The sequence below is a fragment of the Sarcophilus harrisii genome, chromosome 2 (assembly GCF_902635505.1).
Source record: "Sarcophilus harrisii chromosome 2, mSarHar1.11, whole genome shotgun sequence".
Lineage (NCBI taxonomy): Eukaryota > Metazoa > Chordata > Mammalia > Dasyuromorphia > Dasyuridae > Sarcophilus > Sarcophilus harrisii.
Window position 1 is genome coordinate 458,733,313 of NC_045427.1, and position 8,561 is coordinate 458,741,873.

Below are 8,561 nucleotides of genomic sequence, written 5' to 3' on the forward strand. Positions count from 1 at the left end.
TTGAATATATTGTTTTGGTCTGTAGGAATTTTTCCATTTCACTAATTTTTTTTTTAGTGAATTATTTTCTTTTTCAATTCACAGATCCTACTTTCTTGCGAGTTCTTTATTTTCCAATTCACCAATTTTGTTTCCCTCACTTCCTGAGAATTTTTAACTTTTCCAATTACGTATTTCAGGAAGTTGATTTGCTCTCTTGTAAGGCTTCTCTTTCCTTTCCCCATTTATCTTCTAACTCTCTTTTGAGACTTTTAATGGTCTCTTCTATGAGAGCATTATGTAAAGGAGGACAGTCTGATGCATTTTGCTGTTTGAGGTCTCTTCAGGTTTGCTGACCTGCTGTTTTCTGCATAGAAGCTGTCGATCGTTCTTTTCATCTTTTTATTCATGTTTTAAAGCCTTTAGGGTAGGTCTCTAGGCAAGGGGTTACCAGCTTCCTCTTCAGAGCAGGGAAAGATTTAAACCGATTTCCGCTCCGAGTGTATGGGAGTGCTCTGAGTGAGAGTTTTCCTTTCCAACAGGAGTGGATTCAGCACTGGCCGAGCTATCAAACTGCTTAGTAGGGGCTGAGTGGATTAGCGATTGCCCTGGGCTAGAGACTAAGGGGTGAAAGTGTCACTGCCCCAGGCGGAGCCTCTTGTGGGACTGTGAGTATTAGCAGCTGACCGCAGACCGCCTGGAACTCTGCCTGCAGCGTCTCTGCCTGATGCAAATCGGCCCTGGAAAGCTCTATGGCCCCAAGCCGGAGCTCCCCACTGCGCAGATTGGAGGCTAACCCGGCTGCGTCCTCCTGCTGTGCAGGATCACAACTGCCCAAGGAGAAGCCCGATACTGCGGGTTGGGGCTGCTGGCGCTTGTGCTGAGATCTGTGCCTTCACCCTCGGTTTGAGACTCTCCGGACTAATTTCTCTCCCGTCTCGTCGATCTCCCCTGGCCCCAGGACCAACCTTTTTGGCGGACTGCAGATTTTCTTGACCGGTGAGTTGTTCTACTTCTTATCTTCTGGTGTAGCAGTCAAGACTATTTTTGAGGCTCGATATAATATTGATAAAGAGGGTAAGAGAAGAGCTTAGAAAGTCGCGGGTGTCTTCTCCGCCATCTTGGTTCCGCCCCCTCAAGTCACTTGTAATCTAATGGAAGAACTTAATCTACTCATGCTCAAGTTTTTTCCAGGTTCTCTGGGGACAAATAGAGAATATCTGTATATACTCCAAAGTAGGTAGGGAAGCAAGGTACTGTATTTGCACAGAAGAGGTGCTGCTGACTTTCCTTAGTAAAGAAAGTATCCTTCACTCTACTCCCTTTCCTCTCAAATATTATCTAATTTAATCCTTATAATAATCAAAGGGTATCAAGGTATCTTATTGTATTATTTGAGGAAAATGGAAGCTCAGTGATTTTAAATGACTTACCTATAGTCACACAAATAGAGTGTATTAAATTAGCAGGATTAAAATCCAGCTGTTTCTTCAACATTAAGTCTAGTATTGTTCCACTCTTCTAAAGATTCTTAATTCTTTTTAATGGCAATCTGGGAAAGACTAAAGACCCCTTCTCTAAATAATATTTTTAAAAGAAAATGCTACATTTCATTTAGAGCTTTGTAAAAAATATGTTGCTTATCTAGATAATACATAATCACTAATCAACATTTACCAAGAGCTGTGATTGAATTATATAATATCAAAAAGGATAAGCAATAAGGTAAATTGAAAACTTTTTTTTTTTTTTTACAAAATTTCATAACACTAACACTAAGGATAATTACTGAATTTTTTAGAAGATAATTTTAGATCAAATAAAAGGAACATTATTTCTAGTTTTTATATCAGTGGTCTTGGCCAATTGTTGAGTCATAGCGTGTATATTTGGTTTTGATGTGTCAGGGACCCATTCTTTTGTGATGTGTATAAGGAAACATATTATAACCCTTTTAAGACTTGGGAGAAAGTCTTTAGGAATTGCTGTGACCCAAATACTGATCTCTCTGTTATTGAGCCTTTCTGAACTTCCCTTGCTTCTTCCCTGGGACAAAGATTCTCCAGTCTGGATCTAGATTTTTCACTTGAAGTCGTTGCACTGCTAAGGTAGGGACTTCCATACTCAATCTCTTGTAACCATACCCATCGATTTCCAAACTATAATGACACATCAGACTTGGCTTAATATTAAAACAAATTTTCTAAAAATTAGATCTTATTAAAGAGTGCCTGGCAACATAGAGGGCACATTTATTAAAGTGCCTGTTGACTTACTGGCTGATTGACAGTGGGATGAGATGCCTCAGGAAGAAGTAAATTGTGTTACTCAAGGTGTGCAAATAGGCAGGTGATGATCCATCTTGAGGACAATAAAAGCGATTCCTGCCTAGAGTAGAAGTTTGGATTAGATAACCTTCTAAGTCAGATGTTGTATTATTCTATTACCTTTCCATATAGTTACAGTGCATTGCATTAAGGTGCAATATGAAGGCTACATGTGGCAATCCATTTCAGGTTAAAGCCTCACCTCCTTAGTGTTAGCAAAAATATTAATAATAAAAGTATTTGGTTTGAGTGACTTCCTCTCTTACCCTGAAACTTCTGGTTCCAGACAACTCTGAGCATGACCAAGATGCTTCCCTCAAGTTTTGTTGTTTCAAGTTGGTTACTGCTTCTAGGGAATTGGTTATCAAGGTTCCTTTAATCTTTGGGATGTTGGCTGATTAGATGTCTAGGATAAGCATGGATTAACTAAGTCTAACTATACATATCAATTAAGTTAATGTTACTTTAAGGTCAGACTGCAATAAAAATCCAGTAAAATGGAGCCCATAGCATCTCAAAACTTAAAATGGGGTTAAAACAAAAGGGGTTGTTTATTTTCTTTCATGAAATGATTTGTGTGACTTGGAGCATGCTGATAATTATATTTTGTAGTATTTTAAAGTTAGCAAAGTTCCTTATAGCTAATTCTCATTGCAACCCTATGAGTTAGTTATGATTATTCCCATTTTGTAGCAAAAGAAATTAAGAAAAGGTAAGTGATTTGTTCATGATTTAAGGGAGGATTGGAACACACACCTTATTAACTCCAGGGATCAACACTTGATCCATGTGTATCACATCTATTGTGCATACTATGACAATAACAGATAATAGTCCCTCTCACTTCAAAGCCTCCAATATTATTTGAATCAGAAGACATAGTCCAGCATTCTATTCACTGTCCCACTTAGATGCTTCTTGGATAAGCATTTCCATAGAGTCTTCTTCCTGTTAAGTGAATTAGTCCCACTTATTGTCTTAAAATTATCTTAATCACAAAGGTGCAGCCCTGCTCTTATGGTCCTATGGTATAGAGTAAAGAAGGTAAAGGCCACTCCAAACTTGGGCTCTTCTTTCATTGGTTTATTACATTTGATTTCATCCCTTTCAGCCTTTGTCTTTCCATATTGAAGAATCCTATTCAACTTAATCTCTTTCCAAATCAAATCTCAAAAATCTTTCAGTATATCTTTCCCTTTGTGGTCATATATTTTCCATTTTCTGACCATTACCTATAGGATCATGTTCATTTTGGAATGGAACGTACATTATTTCTAATGCAGAAAGGTTATGTTTCAGTCTAGGAGGAAATAACTCTCATTTAAAGATGCTGTTACCTACTAGGACAAGTCTTCGGAGGATTTAAATTGTGATAGGCTGAACTCCAAGGCACATAGGTGTCACAGTTTATAGAATATTGGACCTAGAGTCAGAAAGTCCTGAGTTCAAACCCAGCCTCAGATACTTACTAGCTATGCAGTTTTGAGTAAGTCATTTTACCCTGCTTGCCTCAGGTCCTCATCTGCAAAATGAACTGGAAAAGGAAATGACAAAGTATTCCAGTATTTTTGCCAAGAAAACCCCAATGGAATCAGAAAGAGCCAAATATGACTGAATGATAATAAGCTGACAACAACCACTTCTCATGAACCGAAATACAAGGCTATTTTCCAAGGTGATGGTCAGCACAGATAACATTACCTTTTTTTTTCCTTTTTTGAGCATTTTAAACTTTTCATTCTCTTACTATTGGAACTTAAGATTAAAACCTAGAAAGTCATCTGCCTAATAGTCTTCTCATTCTACAGAGGAAAAAACTTTGGCCTGGAAAGGTTAAAGTGATGTACCCAATGTCACAGACACATACCCATGAAGTTCTAGGGGCAGAACTTGAACTCTAGTGCTCTGGCTTCAGAACACTAGCTCCTATAATTCTCTACAAGCCTTCAAGTTATAATGCAGGTATTAATGTAGTGTTTAGTTTGATAAAGGAATGAATGAAAAAATATAATTATATTATTATTATTATATTTATTTTATATATTATTATATATTTATATTATATATATATTATTCAGCATATTTATTACTTCAAGTAGCTGGCCTATGTCAGCTATTTCATACTATTTCAAACTAAAACAAAAAAGAAAGTTCTTTATTTTTTTCTTAAGAGCAGAATTATATATGTTAACTTATGTTATCTTATTATGATATGTATTACCTTAATGTTCCACTACCAATATAAATATAGCCAGAAAAAATAATCATTATTGCATTTGGAACTAGAAGAAACTTTAGAACTCATCCTCATTTTAGAGAAGAGGCCCAAAGAGGGGAAGGAACCGATTTAAGGTCACACAGAACTGGTGATTACAATCTAAATATTAATACCTATCAACTAACTGGGTATTGTTTAAATAAATTCTGGCATATCAACATGATAAATAATATCATGAGGAAATAAAAAAATTAGGAAAAGGATGGTTTAAACAAAATTTGACATATCATAGAATGAAGCAGACTTTTAAACCAAGAGAACAATTTAAACAATAACAACTTTGTGGGGGGAAAAATGAATTGTAGATGATAACAATTCCAGAGGCCTGATGATGAAAAAGCTACCCACTTTCTAATAGAGAGGTGATGAGCTCAAAGTGCAGATTAAGATATTTTTTAGATGCATCCAGTGCATGGATTTGTTTTGTTTTACTATGCATGTTTATTACAAGAGTTTTATTTTTGTTTTTAATTGGAAAAAGGGATGGAAGGGAGAGAAAACAGATTTTTTTGTTCATTAAAAATTAATTAAAACAAAACACAAAAAACGAAACTCAGTTCTATTAACTCCAAATCCTGAGCTCTACCCAGTCATTGTCCCTTACATAGTGAGAAAAACAAAGAACAAGGAAGGCTGAGCAGTGTAAGGAATCATGGATCCAGTTGTGTTCTCAGAAAAGCTAAGCTTTTGTCTATACAGACTCCATTGCTGGAGGTGATGGGGAGGATGGATAAAGGCCCTGCTAGCAGACCAGCAGAATGCTGGAGTAAGTAGTTCTTGGCACAATTCTGCCCTCTATTTCCTCCCACACACATTACCCCCTTCTCTCACACACACACTTACAACAAGAAATGTCCTTGTTAAAGAGAATTGAACATTGTGGCAGGAAGAGAAGATAGGAAATACCTCCATTAAATGGAAAGTCTTCTGAAATGACCAAGGCTGTGTGACCCTGAGCCAGTCACTTAACCCTCTTTGCCCAAGTTTATTTATTTGTAAAAATGAGCTGGAGAAAGAAATAACACTTGAATATTTTTGCCAAAGAAATATCAAATGGGGTCATGAAGAATGGAACACAACTTAAAAACAACTGAACCATAACAACAATTAATTGAAAGACAGATACCTACCTTTTCTTAATTTCTATCTTTAGCTATGATGGGTTCTATCCATATTCTATTTTCCACAAGCCTTTAAGTTAAAATGCAGGTCTTAATGTAGTGTTTAGAGCTGATAAAGGAATGGATAAAAAATAACATAAGAACACATAATTTTTGTCTTCTTCCCCACCCATGAATATGTATAAAGCTAGAACAGGAATCAGCATGAATCCCCTTGTTCTTCCTCTTCTACTAGGGGAAAAGTCAATGAAATGCTTGCCCCAAGGTAGGTAGAGTACAATTAAGCCAAGCTGTGGCTCCTCCTCCGTGATAGAGTGGTCGTAGAGAGAGCCTCAAACTCAACCCTTTGGAGGAAGGGAGGTAAGGAAGGGGGTGAACAACTGGGAATAGAGTCAAATGGAATCTCAGCAGTGAAACATTAGCTTTTGGCCCAAGGAGAGTTGGGACAGGGAGGGAGCTAGTGAAATCTTAGAAGGATGTCAGTTTTGGCTAATCTTGGGTAAGTCCCTTCCCTTCCCTGGAGCCCTCTGCAAAATGAGGGGGACAGGAATTATGACATTAAGATATCCAAATCTAAGGATGATAATTTTTCTAGCTATGATTACACTGGCAATGTAGAATTAAGACAATTATCTGAATAATTCTGTTTTTAAAAATAGAGCAGCTTTGTTTCCTTTTGATTTAATATACTTAGACTCCATGTTTAATTAGGGGGGGAAGTTAGATGGTACAGTGGATAGGCTGCAAGACTTGGCTTCAGGAGCACTCCTCTTCCTGAGTTCAAATCCAGCCTCAGACACTTACAAGCTGTGTGATCCTGGGCAAGTCACTTAACTGTGTTTTCTCAGTTTCCTCATCTGTAAAATGAACAGGACTCCAACATCTTTGCCAAGAAAACATCAAATGGGATCATGAGTTGGACACAACTGAACAGCAACAAAAATGATTTTCCATTTCATTTACTCATTCATTGAATAATATAGGGGGAGACATAAACTGAACAGCCCCTTCATCAACAAAAGGAAAGATTTTTTTGAAGACTACTAAAAACCAAGGAGTTTGTACAAAGAAAGGAGCTGAGACTGGAGATTGGGAGTTGAAGGGAGGGTGGTAGGAAGGGGCATGAGTCCAAATAGTGAGTAGTCCTTATATAAGACTAACAGATCAGAAGACTAGGCCAATAGAAAGAAATGAGAAAAGGTCAAACTTAGAGCAATATTTTTTTTAATTATAAAACTCATGAAAAAAGGAATAGTGAATAAATAAACCAAGTGCTATGCTCCTGAATTTGACCAAGAAACACCCTTACTTTGGCAGAAATATCCATTGTTTTCATTTTAATAATTTAATTTCAATTGCCCTAAATTCAGATTAGGCGTCATTTCTCTAAGATTCTCATGAAACATTAAGAGTGAAAGCCCTTTTTTAAGTGTTCCTTATGCTATGCTGGTTTTATTGGAAAATAATTTTTAAAGTCTCCTCCAAATTCATTAAAAATTACCTATAGCATATCTATCTGTAATATCATAAATCACAGGAAGTCTTGCACATTGATATGCATGGAAGCCCACACCAAGGCACTGGGCTCTCCATTAGGCTGCCAGGGGTTTAGGACTAGCTGACTTCCAGCCAAGTCATCCAAGTGGATAAAAAAAAAAAAAACACTCAAACTAAAAAAAATACCCTGTTCTTGGCCCCTTATTTCTATCCGTTCTACCTTGACACCCTCATTTTAGTCTTGGCAACTTGTCAAAAGCAAGGATGACTGGACAGTCGTCTCCTTTGTGAATTTAGTTTTCTTAGGGAAATAGCAAAAGAACAATAGTTTAGTTGGGGAAATAAATTATTAGTATTCTAGTTCTATTCCCTTAGGTCTAACTCTCTTGTGGGTCCCTAGCTTACTTGAACTGGTTGCAAAGTCAAGATATAGTTGTTATTTGTATCACCTTAGACAGCAGTCGTCAAACTTTTTGGCCTCAAGACTCCTTTATACTCTTAAAAATTATTGAGGAACCCCTCTCCCAAAGAGCTTTTGCTTATGTGAGTTATACCTATCAGTATTTACTCATTCTGGAAATTAAAATATATTTAGGATGCCTTAGTATGTGTACTTCAATGCTTTAGATAAATAATTTTATCTCTCTGAGATCTAATTTCCTCCTTTGTGGGAAAAAAGGGGATATTAATACTGAGGCATTAATCAGAATTGATATGATTAAATATTTTGTAAATAAGAAATAGCTATAAAGATAAGTTATTCTAGTCATTGTGATCACTTTTGAGATCAGATACTATTGCATTTTTGTCTTAGTATCTCCAGTGCCTAGGACAGTGGCTGGCACATAAAGCTTGTTGATAGAATGCTTGGTTATAGCTTCCTCGGGACCCAAGCACTTTGTAGTTGGACAATAATGGTTCCCAAACAGATTAGAATGCTTGCTTCAGGGTGATGGAGAGAAAGGAAGTAATAAAAAGGTAGGAGTGACCAGTTAAGGAGAAGCACTAATATTTGTCAGGGGATTAAAACATTTTCTGGCCAAAGAATTCTTCCTACTTTGGAATTAAAAACAATAACAACAACAAATGTCTGGGTTTTCTTGCTCTGTGCAGATAACTCATCACCACCGCGATCAGTCTTTCATATTTGTTTTCAGGTACCCTTCAAATGTTTCCATATATTGTGGGGAGGACAGACAGATGAGCTCTCCATGGCCCAGTAGAATCATTTTTATCATTGTGGAACATTCTTTCATTCATCGGTCGGCTGTGCTTTCGGAGCCCATCTTGTGCAGTGCACTTCTCATCCTTCCTTTTTGGTCCCAGGCCTTTGTTTGTCACCCATTTAGGATTGGAATA